General features: G+C 43.3%; 1 protein-coding gene and 1 long non-coding RNA gene across 4 annotated transcripts in view; both read left to right on the forward strand.

Moving 5' to 3' along the window:
- The window catches only part of LOC102547623 (uncharacterized), a 41,405-nt gene extending 35,690 nt beyond the window's left edge, over positions 1 to 5,715 (forward strand). For both annotated transcript variants that reach the window (XR_015620956.1, XR_015620957.1), the window contains exon 5: positions 5,017 to 5,715. This is a non-coding gene — a long non-coding RNA (uncharacterized LOC102547623). The remainder of the gene's footprint in view (positions 1 to 5,016) is intronic.
- A 3,405-nt stretch (positions 5,716 to 9,120) lies between these two features.
- The window catches only part of Dennd4c (DENN domain containing 4C), a 97,015-nt gene continuing 91,455 nt past the window's right edge, over positions 9,121 to 14,680 (forward strand). The window contains exon 1 of one of the 2 annotated variants that reach the window (XM_087549041.1): positions 9,121 to 9,482. The gene's annotated coding sequence lies outside the window, so the exon portion shown is untranslated. 2 annotated transcript variants of the gene reach the window in all.

The raw sequence follows: 14,680 nt of genomic DNA on the forward strand, positions 1-14,680 counted from the left end.
CAAGTGCTCTTAACCATTGAGCCATCTCTCTAGCCCCTCTCTTTACTCTCTGCACACTATTCTGAGGATCGCTTCCTTTCCTCCAACTCAAGCTGTATCCCGTCAAACTTGCCTGAGAGGCCTCGAAGAGGAGGCTGAATAGAGACTGCTGAGTAACCACCAGATTCTCACATGAGCCCATCCTGATAATGCAGGGACAAAGTGTATGCAGACAAGGTGCGAGAAGAGAGACGTGGAGCTTGCCTAGGTCATTTAGGTATCATAAGAGTAAAGCAGGTTGGGGATTTAGCTCAGTGGTAGAGCGCTTGCCTAGTAAGCACAAGGCCCTGGGTTCGGTCCCCAGCTCCGAAAAAAAGAAAAAGAAAAAAAAAAAAAGAGTAAAGCAGATTGTTGGCGGTATAGCTTAATGGAACATGTACGTGCCTGGCATATGCATGACCTAGTTCTCCCTAACCCCCAGTGCATACACAGTGTCTGGCTTCATGGTATGTCTATTATCCTAGCAATGGGAGGTAGAGGCAGGAGGAGTTCAAGGCCATATTTGGCTCCATAGCAGGTCAATAGGCAGCTGTAATATATGTGTATTAGTCAGGATTCTCTACAGTAACAGAACTTACAGAATAAATGAATAAATATTTATATGTATAAATTTATATATAATATATACACCAATATATGTATATATTATATAGATATATAAAGGGGATTTATTGGAATGACTTACTGTCTGTACTCCAACTAACCCAACAATGGGCAGCTGTGAATGGAAGTCCAAGCAATCTCGTAGTTGCTCAGTCCCATGAAGCTGAGAGTTTCAGCTGGTCTTCTGTATAAGCTGGAATCCTGAAGAAGTAGGTCCAACAGATGTGCTAGCAAGTACGTGCAAGCAGGATAAGAAATCTTTCCTTCTTCCATTGTGCTTATGTAGGCCTCCAGCAGAAGGTATGGCCCAGATTAAAGGGAGCCTCAAGATCTGGATTAAATATGTGTAAAGACCCAGATTAAGAATTGTGTAGGGCAGGAGAGATGGCTCAGCAGTTGAGAGCACTGAGTGCTCTTTCAGAGGTCCTGAGTTCAAATCCCAGCAACCACATGGTGGCTCAGAACCATCTGTAATGAGATCTGATGCCCTCTTCGGGTGTGGCTGAAGACAGCTTATATATATATATATATATATATATATATATATATATATACACATACATACACACACACACACACACTTGCTCTTGCAGAGGACTGAGGTCAATTTCTAGAACACACACACATATGTAATACATATAATAAACAAATAAATCTTAAAAAAAAAGAGTATGTATTAATTCACCTCAACCTCAAGATCTGGGTCACAGGTATCCCTTCCATTTGTGGACTGTAGTTCATTCCAGGTATAGTCAAGTTGACAACCAGGAATAGCCATCATAATGTGAGATCTTGCTTTAAACAGACAAATGAGAGACAGTGAGGACCCGACCACAGAAATCATACTTACTCCATTTTCCAAATCAGTTTGTTAGAAGAAGTCCTCTCTAAATACTCCCTTGAGCATCAAACTTAAGGCTTCATGAAATAATGAAGACATGTTTCTTTTTTCCATTATGGATAACTTCTTTAAAAAGAGTACTTTAAGAAATTCCCAATCAAACCACTTTAACACTTTTTTTCCCTGTTTTTGTTTGTTTGTTTTGTTTTGACACAGGATCTTTCTAGATCACTCTGGCTGTTCTGGAACTCTATGCAAACCAGTTGGCCTCAAAGTCAGAGAGATCCACCTGCCTCTGTCTTCGGCACTTGTTTTTTAATGTGTATATGTGTGCACATGTGCGTAGGCGCCTGCAGAAGCCAGAATAACATTCGATGTGGGAAGTGCTGCCATTGGTGAGCTCTTGCTCACTTCTATGCACACTAAATTGACTTAGTCGGTTCTTGCTGTGTGTCAGATTCCTCCCAAATTTCGTGGCTAGAAAAAGAAAGAAAGAAAGAAAGAAAGAAATGTTTGTTATCTCATAGTTTCTGTGACTAAAGGCTTCTGGAATGAAATAGTTGGCATTCATGCTCAGGAGCTATGGGGAAGATGCAGGAGGATGTGTTCACGTGGTAGGTGATTTTCTTCTCAAGAGCAAGCAACAATTCCAGAAGTTGAATGTGCAGTCTGAATTTTCTTTCTTCTTTTTATTTTTTCATTTCTTTTCTTTACTTTTTTTTTTTTTTAGGCTGCTGCCAAACCTTTTGGCAATCCTCTTCCCTCTGTTTCCTGCTGCTTGGGGTTATAAGCATGTGCTATCATACCAGGCTTAAGTCAATTAATTAATTAGTGAATTAATTAATGTGACTGGTGATTGAACCCAGGGCCTTGTCCATGCTAGGCAAGTGTCTTCCACTGAACTACACTCTAGTCCTTAGTCAGATTTTCAGAATAACTCCAAATATTGCCTCTAGACAGGGACCAAGTTTTTAACATTGACCTCTCATATTTAAGACGTAAGACAGAGAGACATACCGGAAGAGCAAGTGTTTTTTATCATTTCACAGTCTTAAATTTTCTTGCTCTCTACCTTCCTGAAATGGCCCCATGAAGCTTGTTCCATTCGTGCCATGCAGACCAGGCTGCTCTCAAACTTGCAGTGATCCTCCTGCCTGTGCTTCTGGAGAGCTGTCAAAGCCAGATGTGGTGATCCCAGGGCTCAGAGGTAGAGACAGGAGGAGTGCTGCAAGTTTGGGCTCAGCTTGATCTGTATAATGAGTTCCAGGATAGCAGAGACTATTCGGGAAGCAGAGGAAAAAGGATCAGTTCAAGGCCATCCTTAACTATAGAGTTGGAGGATAGCCTGGGCTACACAAAACCCTGTTTCAAGAAAACTCCAAAACAAATCTAATCGAGATGGCAAGATGGCTCAGTGGGTAACAGTACTTGCATCAAATTTGAGTTCAATCCCTGGAACCTACAAGGTGAAAAGAGGGAACCAACAATGGAAAGTTGGTCTCTGACCTCTAACCCTGACTCCCACAAAATAGACAAATGTTAAAAACAACAAAAACCCTCAAATCCAAGCAACAGAAAAGATAGTAAACGGGGCTGGGGATTTAGCTCAGTGGTAGAGCACTTACCTAGGAAGCGCAAGGCCCTGGGTTCGGTCCCCAGCTCCGGAAAAAAAGAACCAAAAAAAAAAAAAAAAAGAAAAGATAGTAAACAAACAAACCCACCTACAAAGATATGGCTGTAACACTAGTGTTGATTTGGCTGGAGAGATGCAGATTTCTCTCTTCCCTCACAGATTCATCAGTACTCCTCCTGAAGCCATGCCCTTAACCTTGATGGATTGTTGAGCTCTGTTCTTCTGTCAAACGTATACAGAGTAATTTTGCCCTCCTGCTAAAACTTGCAAACAGGCTCTCAAGTTCCACTTGTAGGAGAATATAGGGTTGTCAAACTAATCAAGATTCCAAGACTCCAAACATCTCTACAGGAGGAACTACACTAGCTTCCTCTTCTCTCCTTCTGGTCTCCTTCCTTTCCTCCACTTGCTCTCTCCTCCTTTTTTTTTTCTTTTTTTTCTTTTTTTTCGGAGCTGGGGACCGCTAGGCAAGCGCTCTACCACTGAGCTAAATCCCCAACCCCTGCTCTCTCCTCCTTAAAGTGGAAACTTAAGGGTTCTCTGGAAATTCAGCTGTGTTGGATGGTGTTTTGCTGGGGCAAACATGTGAAGGAACATTTAACTGAAGTGGACACAGGTGTGAAAAACTAAGGCCGACTGGTGAAGGGACGTTTTGCTGAAGTAGACCCAGGAGAGAGGATATTCTGTTAAAGCAAGCATGTGGAAGCACAGGTGATGAAGGATTCTTTGCTAACAACACACATGTATTGGTTCACCTTACATTTCTTAGTTATGAACCATCATTAAAAATAAGGTTTGAGGGGCTGGAGAGATGGCTCAGTGGTTAAGAGCACTGACTGCTCTTCCAGAGGTCCTGAGTTCAAATCCTAGCAACCACATGGTGACTCACAACCATCTGAAATGGGATCTGATGCCCTCTTCTGGTGTGTCTGAAGACAGCTACAGTGGACTTATAAATAAATAAATAAATCTTTTAAAAAAAGACTTCTTTAAAAAAAAATAAGGTTTGAAAAAAAATAAGATACACCTCCTCTTCATTCTTTTTTTCTGAGACAGGGTTACATGAATTTGAGGCTGGCCTAGAACTAGATCTGTAGCCAAGGTTGACCTTGAATTTTTGATCCTTTTGCTTTACCTGTGGAGGTGTAGGTACCACCATCTTGAGTGTGCCTTTTTTAAAAGAAAAAGAAAAATGAAATCAGTTAATATTTCTACCCTATACACAGAAGGAAGGAACTACCTGGGGTTGGGGATTTAGCTCAGTGGTAGAGCGCTTGCCTAGCAAACACAAGGCCCTGGATTCGGTCCCCAGCTCCGAAAAAAAAGAAAAGAAAAAAAAAAAAAAAAAAAAAAAAAAAGGAACTACCTAGAAGGCAGGACCTCTTATAAAAAGGAAAGCCTGCTTATCACCTGCATACTGTTTACCCAACATGTCCATGACCTCTGCATCAGCTCCTGCCTCCAGGTTCCCGCCCTGTTTAAGTTCCTGTCCTGGCTTCCTCTAGTGTTGGGTACAATGCAGAAGTGTAAGCCAAATAAACCTTTTCCTCCCCAACTTGCTTTTTGGCCATGTTGTTTCATGGCATCAAAAGAAACCCCAAGACAGTATTGCATATTAATAAAGTAATTTCATTGGGAAAATCGTTCTACCCAGTGGATGAGGAAAAGTTAAGTGAGTAGCCCCCAGATAGAATGAAAATGAGCAAAGCATAGGGTTATTTGTGTAAACCATTCATCAGTTCTTTTTCCTCTTCTCCATCCATCCTTTCTGTTTTGGTTTTGTTTGTGGCACTGAGGAGTGGACCAGTGCTGAACAGCTCCCCTTTACCTCTGACCGCACCCTCATCTTTCATCCGCCCTCGTTACTTTTGAGACGACTCTTTATGTTTTTCTGTGACAGGGTCTGTGCACCTGGAAAGGACACCATGCGACCTTGTCCCCACAGGAGAATATCAGAAGATTTTGAAAAGAACAGAAAGAATGAGCAAAAATGGCACCTGTAAGATGCAGAGCTGAAGACAGCCACCAAAACCTGCCTACTTGAAGAAGATAACTCTTCCGTCTGTCTAGTTCGCTCTGTAAATCCAGAGGACTCGACAGTGATCATGAGCACTGGAGGGTGGGGGTGAGGAGGAGCTTCCAGCTAGAATGTCACTTCCTTTTATGGAGGGTTGGCCAGATTAGTCCTGTGCACCCCACCCCTCCTCTTTTTGTTAAGCCAGGTCAACCTGGGACCTCATACATGTTAGGGAAGAGGGCTGCAGCTGAGCTATACCCTCGTCCCTTAAGTATGTTTTTTCTTTTCTTTTCTTTTTTTCGGAGCTGGGGACCGAACCCAGGGCCTTGCGCTTGCTAGGCAAGCGCTCTACCACTGAGCTAAGTATGTTTTTATTTATTTAGTGATAGGGTCTGATTATGTAGCCCAGGCGGGCTTGGAACTCACTAGAATCTCTGCCCCTGCCCCTGCCCCTGCCTCTGCCCCTGTCTCTGCCCCTGCTTCCCGAGTGCTGGGATTAAAGACATATGACACCATGCCTGGCTTGTATGTATTCTTGTATCTATAAATTTAAATAAAACTCTGATGCTGTAATGATTATAAGTTATATGCTTATTGGGCTCTTCAGTTCTCTTCCAGCTTTTTAGACAAATAATTTGTTTTTTTTTTGTAAGGATTTATTCATTTTATGTTACATATGTGTTTTTGATCATTCATATGTACACCATGTTTGTGCAGGTGATCACAGAGGCCAGAGGAGGGCATTGTGTCTCCCAGAACTGGAGTCTCAGGCTCTCTGCAAGAGGAGTAAATGCTCTTAATCTTGGGCTCATGTATTCAGCCCTATTTATTTTTTTTAATTGAACATTGAATGTTGTCTTTATTCTTTAGCATTTCATATCGTACACAATGAGAAATGATCCTATGTATTCCCACCCAAATATATGTATGTTCTTTTAAGTTCAGTTAGTGCTGCTCATATGGCCTTGGGTGAGGGACAATCCACTGGAACATGGGACTCTGGCAAGTGGCCAGATCCTCAAAAAAGGACTCTCTTTCCCTGAACAACTATTAACTGCAAATAGTTCCTCAGTAGGGACAGACGAATAGCTCTATATTAAACACCAACGTGAACTTATTTATCCTGGATGTGCAAGAGTGATGAAAACGTGCAAGAAGAGAAAGGTGACTCAGATGAGACGTTAGACGTGCCAGTCCATTCTACGAGATATTGGGAAGGAAATGGAGATGAAAAACTATGGCAAAACTTTAGGGTGATGAAAACATTAAGGAAAATCAAGGAAAAAAATATGGATTTTTCTCAACTCTTGTAATCCACCATATGGAAAAATGGCCTCTTCCAATTTTCTTTCTTTCTTTTTTCTTTCTTTCTTTCTTCCTTTCTTTCTTCTTTCTCTTTTAAGTGGGATAAGGTTTTGGCATTTCTGTCTTAGTTAGGGTTACTATTGCTGTGATGAAACACCATGGCCAAAAACAATTTGGGGAGGAAAGGGTTTATTTGGCTTACACTTCCACGTCACCGTACATCACTGGAGGAAGTCAGAACAGGAACTCAAGAAGGTCTGGAACCTGGAGGCAGGAGCAGATGCAGAGGCCTTAAGGAATGGCTGGCTCCCCATGATTTGCTCAGCCTGTGTCCTGGCTAGTTTTATATCAAATTGGCACAAGCTAGAGTCATGAGAGAAGAGTGAACCTCAGTTGAGAAAAGCCAGCACACTGGCTTTTTTATTTATATGTATGGTGGGTGAGTCTTAGTCAGGGTTTTACTGCTGTGAGCAGACACCATGACCAAGGCAACTCATAAGGACAACATTTAACTGGGGCTGGCTTAAGGTTCAGAGGTTCAGTCCATTATCATCAAGGCAGGAGCATGACAGCATCCAGGTAGGCATGGTGCAGGAGGAGCCGAGAGTTCTACATTTTCATCTGAAGGCCTGTAAGAGAAGACTGCTGGGCTGCTGTGTGGTTAGGAGGAAGGTCTTAAGCCACATCCACACCTCCTCCAATAAAGCCACACCTCCAAATAGTGCCACTCCCTGGACCAAGCATATTCAAAGCATCACAGGGTGTTAGTTAGATCCCCTGTTGTGAACCTCAGGACTGGGTGCTGAGAATTTAATGCTGGTCCTCAAGAAGAGCAGAAAGTACTCTGAAATAGTAAGTCTCTGGCATCCACTCTTCAGATTTACAGGTACCAAAGAGTATGGCTTGAGGAGAAAGGTAGGCACTTCAGTGCCTAAGAGTTAATGATATGCACCCATCAGAGCTAGAGATCCAACCTAGGGTCTGGTCTTGCTCTAGCTAAATATGCTCTCTCTCATTAAGTTAAACCCATAGCTCTGTTTAAATATTTTGAAAGCATTAGTTTTACATTGACAAGGAAATACAAGAAGTTCACAGTTAGGTTTTCAAATATGAATGTGTCCTTATCGTTTCTGCTGTCTGGACTGTTAGTGACAGGATGCTTCCAGGACCCCAGACCAACTCCTAACTATTGTTAATAAGGCGATATTCATATTGCTAAGTGTTTCTTCTTGAATCAATTCTGACTGCTAATGTGGTTAGGAAAATGGCATCTGTTACAGAGGTCGAAAGCCAAAACTTTTCAAACCTGCTGTTAACTTCAGAAATAGATCGCCAACCCGGCATGTATCAACCAGACTTAACATTATACTTGTTAGCAAGTATAGTGAGCAAATGAAAGAGCAATTCTCAGTAAAATGATATATGTACACAGGTGCTCACCAGTTTTGCACAAATCTTTAAAATAGTTTAATGAACTTTTAAACAGCATACAAAGAAACAAGTTTCACTAAGACATGCTCACATACGTCATTGTTGTTCTACACCCCCCACCCCCATCTCATCAGTTCTAATTTCAATCAGCTACAGGTCATGGGCCAACCCGTCTTTTGCCAGGAGAAAAAAAAAGTTGTTAACATATTTTAAGCTATTTTGTTTCTTGAAAACTTGATACCTTTAAAAAAATGTCACCAAGTAGTGGCACAAGTCTTTAATTTCAGCAATGAAATGAGCCAGCCTCGTCTACAAATAAGACTTGTAGGAAATGCCAGGGCTAAATAGAGAGACCCTGCACACCCTCACTCTCCACTAAACAAAACCAAACCAAAACAAGCCAGAAATATTTTGCCAAAATTGCATTACAGTGAAGACTCTCCAACCCCATTCGTCTGTACCTGCAAAACTGAAAAATGGGTGCTAAAGAGATGACTCAGTATTTCAGAGTACTTGCTGCTCTTCTTGAGGACCAGAGTTAAATCCTTGGCACCCTGTCCTGAAGCTCACAACCTCAGCTTCAGAATGTTTACCTCTCGATCTAAGTTACCTTTGGGAGGCAGCGTGTTACGATTATCTAAATTAAAGAGTTACACGTTCGACGTTATCACAATCTGGGCAGAAGTACAGAAAGCCAACGCAGCCAAGGCCTCTCCCGAGAGGTCTTTGGATAGCTTAGAGAAGGGCAGTCCTCCAATGTCACTCAGACTTTGGGGTCACACAGTTATGGGTGGGACTTCCAGCCTCTACTAAAGAGAAACTGCAAGTCTCCCTTGGCTTTTTTTTTTTTTTCCATTGACCTTGAGCTATTCTGTGTCACTTTCTAAGTCTTTGAAAGCCCGACCTTGAGAGGCCTAGGTAGTCACCTGCCACAGGCCACCGCAAAAAACGCAGAACAAACAGTAAGGCTGCAACTAGCGCCCGGAGAGCTGGCGGTCTCTCGCTTCGGGGTCGGATAGGCCAGCGTCAGGATTCCAAGGAGCGCTCCGAGGTCGGCCGGAATGGGTCCCTTTGCCAGGAGGAGGGCGCTCACGGGGCGGAGCGCAACTGAAGAGGCGTGGCCTGAGCGCGAGTCTTGGAAGGAGTCTGGGGGCGTGGGACAACCTTTGGGCGGAGCCCAACCAAGGGGGCGTGGTCCTAGCGGGCGGGTCCGACCTCGGACCCCACCCCCGCGTCCTTTCTACCGCCCCCGCAGAAGGAAAGGGAGAGGGACAGAGGGAGGGAAAGTGGTGTTCTGTGGAAAGGGGCGGAAGGAGTGGAAAGCAAAAGAGAAAAGGAAACAGAAACATGGCGGTCTGTAGTCGGGACAGTCTCGCCGCGGGCAGCGCCTAGACCTCCGTCCTCCCGCAGCACTCGCGGCCCGCGAGCCCCTCGGTCGGCAGTTGCTCTCGCTGCAGGCTGTGTCCCTGGAGAGCCGGCCGCGCTGAGGCGCAGGCGCAGAGGGGCCACCGGAGTCCCGGCCCTGCCAGCGAGGGTGTCCAGGCCGCGTAGCCGGCGCTTTCTTGCCTCAGGAAGCTACGGTGTCGGCTCGGTCACCGACTGGGCGGGCGCAGGTAAGTCCGCACCGCCGCCCTGCCTATTCCCTCCCGCGCAGTCAGGCCGCTCAGGTAGAGCTGGAGGAGGGGAGCGGCCGGCTGGCCTAGTCGCCGAGCGGGCCGGAGGTCCCCAGAGCTTGTGGGCTGCGGTGCGGAGAGGCTGCGGCTGGAGGGTCTCCTGAGGATCGCCTCAGTGCAGGGACAGGGCCTGGCCTCTGCCGCCGGGGTGAAGCGGGAACTAGGCTCTCGGGCCCTGGCCTGGCCGGTGGGGTGCTGAGCGGTGGCGGCTGGGGTGGAGCGTAAGGATCCGCGGACGCTGCGGAGGTGGAGGTACCGGGGTGCAGGCAGGTGCCGCAGGTGAATCCAGGGCATTTCCTCCTCTGCCGGACCGTGGCTGATGTTTAGGGCTACTTTGTTGGGGATAACTTATAGGAAGGCTCCATTCAGCTCCGGAGTGACTAAACCCAAATAAAGCCAAGTAATGAGCCCCTAGTGCTGACTCTTGTAAGAGCCGCAACTTTAAAGCATTGGAGATGCTGTCACGACTTCCCGCTCCCTTTTTTGTGATTCGTAGGCCCTTTCCTCACGAAGAATGTGCTTGGAAAGAACAAATAAGGAATGACCCAGTTTTTAAAATGCCCCCTCTCTTTCTTTCCCTCAAAATTTGTTGGTTTCACACGGGAAAATTTAGGGCAGTTACCGTAGTTACTTGAGCAAATGTGAGAGAAGGTGTCATTCCCCCGTACTGAAAGCTCAACTTGCTGTGCGATTGTATCTAGAGAGGTCATGCACTGTAGTCTGAGTAGCTGACATACTGAGGCTACTTAATTGTGTGCAAACTCGAGTCCAGTTAACCCTAGAAATAGGTATTGCCGTCTATCTCCATGCTTCCAAGGAGAAGGTAGAAAAGATCCTTAGGTGTAATGTCCTGGTGCCAGGTTTTCAGTAAACATTTGATTTGATAATCATGAATATATACTAAACTAACTTAAATCTTGAACTCATTATGTGACTTTTCTGTTTAAAAAAGAATTGCAAAAGGAAACCTTTTTTTTTTTGTACCACAGTCATTATGACCATTAAAAACCCTCTATATTTTCTGCTCTGTTCTCAATATTAATGTTAAAAGTTGGCAAACTGCCTTCTTGATGTAAGACTGGGAACTCAGAAATCTCAGACATAATCTTAGATCTGTGCTCATGAACATGACCTGCTTCTTACTGGGCTGCTTTGAATTGTTTTTTAGTTAGTAGCAAAAGGTTTTCTGCTATTCGGTCCACTCCTCTGACTCTTTGCTACTTATAAAGCAATGGATTGAGATTAAGGGGTCTAATCGTCTTTATTACCGGCTTTAGTGAAATGATCCCATGTCATTTGATTTTTGGCCAACAGTACCTTGGTTGGAGTATAATTGTTTGCTTATTTGAATAATAGAAACGATGTGTCAGAAATGTTGATGTTTTGCATTTTAGTAATTTACTCCTGTGTAGTTTGTAAATGAGTGCATCCTGTTGGAATAAATACAGTGTTTTGCAGTGTAAACTTGAGCTACTTGTAGCTGAAGAGATTTGTGGAAAAGTTGTGGGTGGAGACTATTCTTAAAACCAAATGTTTTAAATCACAAGGAAGTGCTGTGTTGTGTAGGCTGTGACAGTTGAGGATGGCAGATTTGGATGGTTATTTGGGCTGCAGATCTTTCTAAGGAAACACGCTAAGCATCTGTAGTAAAAGGCAGTTTGTAACTTATGCATGAAGAGTTTTGCATGGTAAATAATGACAAGGCACCTTCGCTTTTTTGTGTGTTTGCCAATTAAGACAGAAGCATCTCATATTTTCATTGGTGTTCCCTGCTAAGACAAATACCGTATTGGCTTTGCTGCTCACGTTGAAAGTTACGTTTTCACCTTGTTCTTGAACCTTAAGTACAGGTTGTAAAGGGAAAAAGAAAGCAGCTGAGTCAGTGGCAAGTTGTCTCCCTCGTCCGCCTGCTCTGATTTGAAAACAGAGTGCCTGTTATAACTCGAATTTCTAGTAGAAAATGCTTGCAGAAAATGAGGACACAAGTTTTCATAATGCATGAATTAAAATGTTACCCTTTTAAGGACTGTGGTGCACAAGCCATACCAGATTGTCAGTTTTATAGATTTATAGCAATGGGACACCTGGGTGGAATGGGAAGTGTCTTTACCAGTTAAACTTTGGGAAGCCAGGTGTGGTGTTGCATACCTGTACTCCCCCCAGCACTTGGAAGGTGGAGGCAGGGTGACTGTGTAGAAGCGAGGCCAGCCTTCATACTCATCATTCCATGTCAGTCAGCTTGGGTTAAATGGTGACACCTTGTTTAGAAGAAACAAAACAGAGCACCAAACAGAGAGTTGAAAAACAGGGAAGAGTGTCCTGTATGATAACCTAGTAAAAGAGGTTTTTTAGGATCATGGTATAAGGAATTGCAAATTTAGATACTTATATTATTTAAGATTTATAAGAGTATTTGTGGGAAGAAGGCCTTGAATTTTTATAACCCTCCTGCTTTTGCCTTAGTGTGGGACTAAAGGCATGCCTACCTGCCTTTTTTTTTTTTTTTTTTTTTTTTGGTACAAAGTCCTGGTATATAGTTTAGGTAAGCCTGGAACTTGCTGTGCTTGCTGTTGTCTTAAATGCTGCAAGAGGTAAATGCCTAGGTAACCTCGAACTTACTACACAGCTGAGGATGACTTAAACTCTTCTGCCTCCTATTCCCAAGTGCAGGGCTTGCAGGTCATCCTCACTGTGGTCTGCTCAGCCTTTCATTTTACCTCCAATTGCTCTTACATTTATTTTCTTTTTCCCCCGAGTGCATTCATAGTGTTTGCTGAGAAGCCTGTCGGTACTTCCTTCTTCAGATTGGATCTGCTTGGGTTGCTGCTGTGGAGGAGAGGCAGTGTAATTCTCACTCATAACTTCTTTATGTTACTATGAGTTTTTAGGTTGAACTCAGCCTTATGCATAATGAACATTCCCTCAACCACTAAGTCATACATACCTCCAGCTCACATATGTAGTTTAGAAATTTAGTGACCCTACACTAAAATGAGTAACAATAAATGGAATCAAATAGTTGGGCGTGAATTCACATGCCTGTAATCCCCAGTAGTTAGAAGGTGGCAACAGGAGGAAGAATCAAGACTAGCTTGAGCTTTAGAGTGAGGTTGAGGCCAGCCTGGCTACTTAAGATCCTGTCTCAGAAAACAAAATAAGGGTCACTGAGACAGCTGAGCATGTACGGCACTTGTTACCAACCCTAATGATCTGAGTTTGATCCCTAGGCCCCGTATGGTAGGAGCAATGTGACTCCTGCAAGTTGTCTTTTGATCTTCATACATGTGACTGTATACCATGTGCTTCACTTACATACACAAATAAAAGAATAAACAAACAATAAAAATTAGACAAATGAAAACAAAACAAAAAAAACCCCAAAGCCCCAGGAACAACAAAATATGGTTTTGGTTCATGCCTGTCATCCTAGTACTTGGGAGGATTTTGAGTTCAAAGCCAATCTGGACTATAAGACCCTGTCTCAAAAAAAGCAGTAAGGAAAAGAAATATAACAACAAAAGGGGGGGGGGGTAGGTAAAAGAAGAGGTGGGGGGAGGTGAACACAGAAAATACTTAATGAAACTATAATAGTAGATGTGTGCACTATTCATTTGTTCAAAGCCATAGAATTAATACCAAGAGGGACCCTGTACACTAGAGACTGTACATGATGACAGTGTGCAGACACAGCAGATTCTCCAGTTATTAACACAGGTAACACTCTGAAGGGGGTGTTTATAGTGGAGGTGGCTATGCACTGGTGAGATTATATGGGAACTATAGTATGTATAGCTGGGCTAATCGTCACAGTCTGGCCTTAGATTTGAGACCCTCCTGCCACTGATTCCTGAGGGGTGAGATTTCAGGTATGTGCCACTATGCTGGCTCTTGATTTTTTTGTTGCTCTAGATTTCTCTCTGTTAAAATTGCTTGCACATTCAGTGGTGCCTGAGGAGGTTAAAAGAGTAGATTAGATCTGAAGGATATGGTGCTGGGAACTCTACTTGGGTCTTTTGAAAAAGTGGCAAGTGTTAACTGTTGAGCCATCTCTTCCTAAGTTTGCCTTTCTTTTTGTCTTAAAAGCTTTATTTTTATTATTTTGATCATGTATATGTCTGTGTGTAGGTACGTACATGTGAATGTATATGCCTGCAGATGCCAGAGGAGTGTCCATCATCAGTCCTCAAATTCATGTCCTAGTAGCTGTTTTTCTCCTTTTTGCTTTCTAAGTGATGGACTGTAATCCCATTTGTGTTCAGTATCTTCGTTGTTCTAATTCTTAACATTTTGGACAAGGCCTACCAGTAAGCTTCTTTACTCACGGAGCTGTCTCCCGATTCCCCTGTACTGTGCTTTACAGTAGTTCTGGGGCTGCTGAGAAGTGACTCAGCAGGTAAGCACACTTGTTCTTGCCAAGGATCTGGGTTTGGTTCCAACACCCACATGTAGCCTCCAGTTCCAGAGATTGTCAGACCTTCTGACTCTTCTCTGACCTCGACAAGTACAGGGTTGCATTTGGTACACATACATATAGGGAGTAAGACACTCAGACACATACATACATCTTTTAAAAAGAAACAAAACTCTCCACTTGCTCCCTCTAAAACATTTTGTTCTTATTTGTTGATTGAGTGAGATTTTTCTGTATATCCCAAGCTCCTACAGTTCACGGTGTGGCATGATAGGCTTCAAACGCATGGCAGTCCTTTCGTTAGCCTCTTGGATGCCATGATTAGAAGTATGTACCACTAAACAAGCCTCTTTCTTCTGAATGAATTAACCTGAAAAGTTTTGTTTTGTTTTGGAAAGAGTGAAGAGAGGGAGTTTACAAGATCAAACCACAGACCTATCACAATTAACTGGATGTTGCTTGGGAATTGGCTAATGGAATGAAACAGAAGGTAGAATTTTTTTTAAAAGGGTGCTGTACATTGAATTTGGAGCCTTCTTTTACAAGGTGGTCATGTACATCAGCATTTAGTGAGATTCCCAGCTCCTACCTAGGAGATTTTAATATATAGAAAGGTGAATTATTCAGAGGTAATGAGACGGCTCAGTGGATAAGGTCACTTGCTGTGTTTCCCTCTCACATAAAATAGACAGATGTTACATATGTGTTTTATAAAAGAAATTATTCA

Source organism: Rattus norvegicus, chromosome 5, assembly GCF_021556685.1.
Source record: "Rattus norvegicus strain SHRSP/BbbUtx chromosome 5, alternate assembly SHRSP_T2T, whole genome shotgun sequence".
Lineage (NCBI taxonomy): Eukaryota > Metazoa > Chordata > Mammalia > Rodentia > Muridae > Rattus > Rattus norvegicus.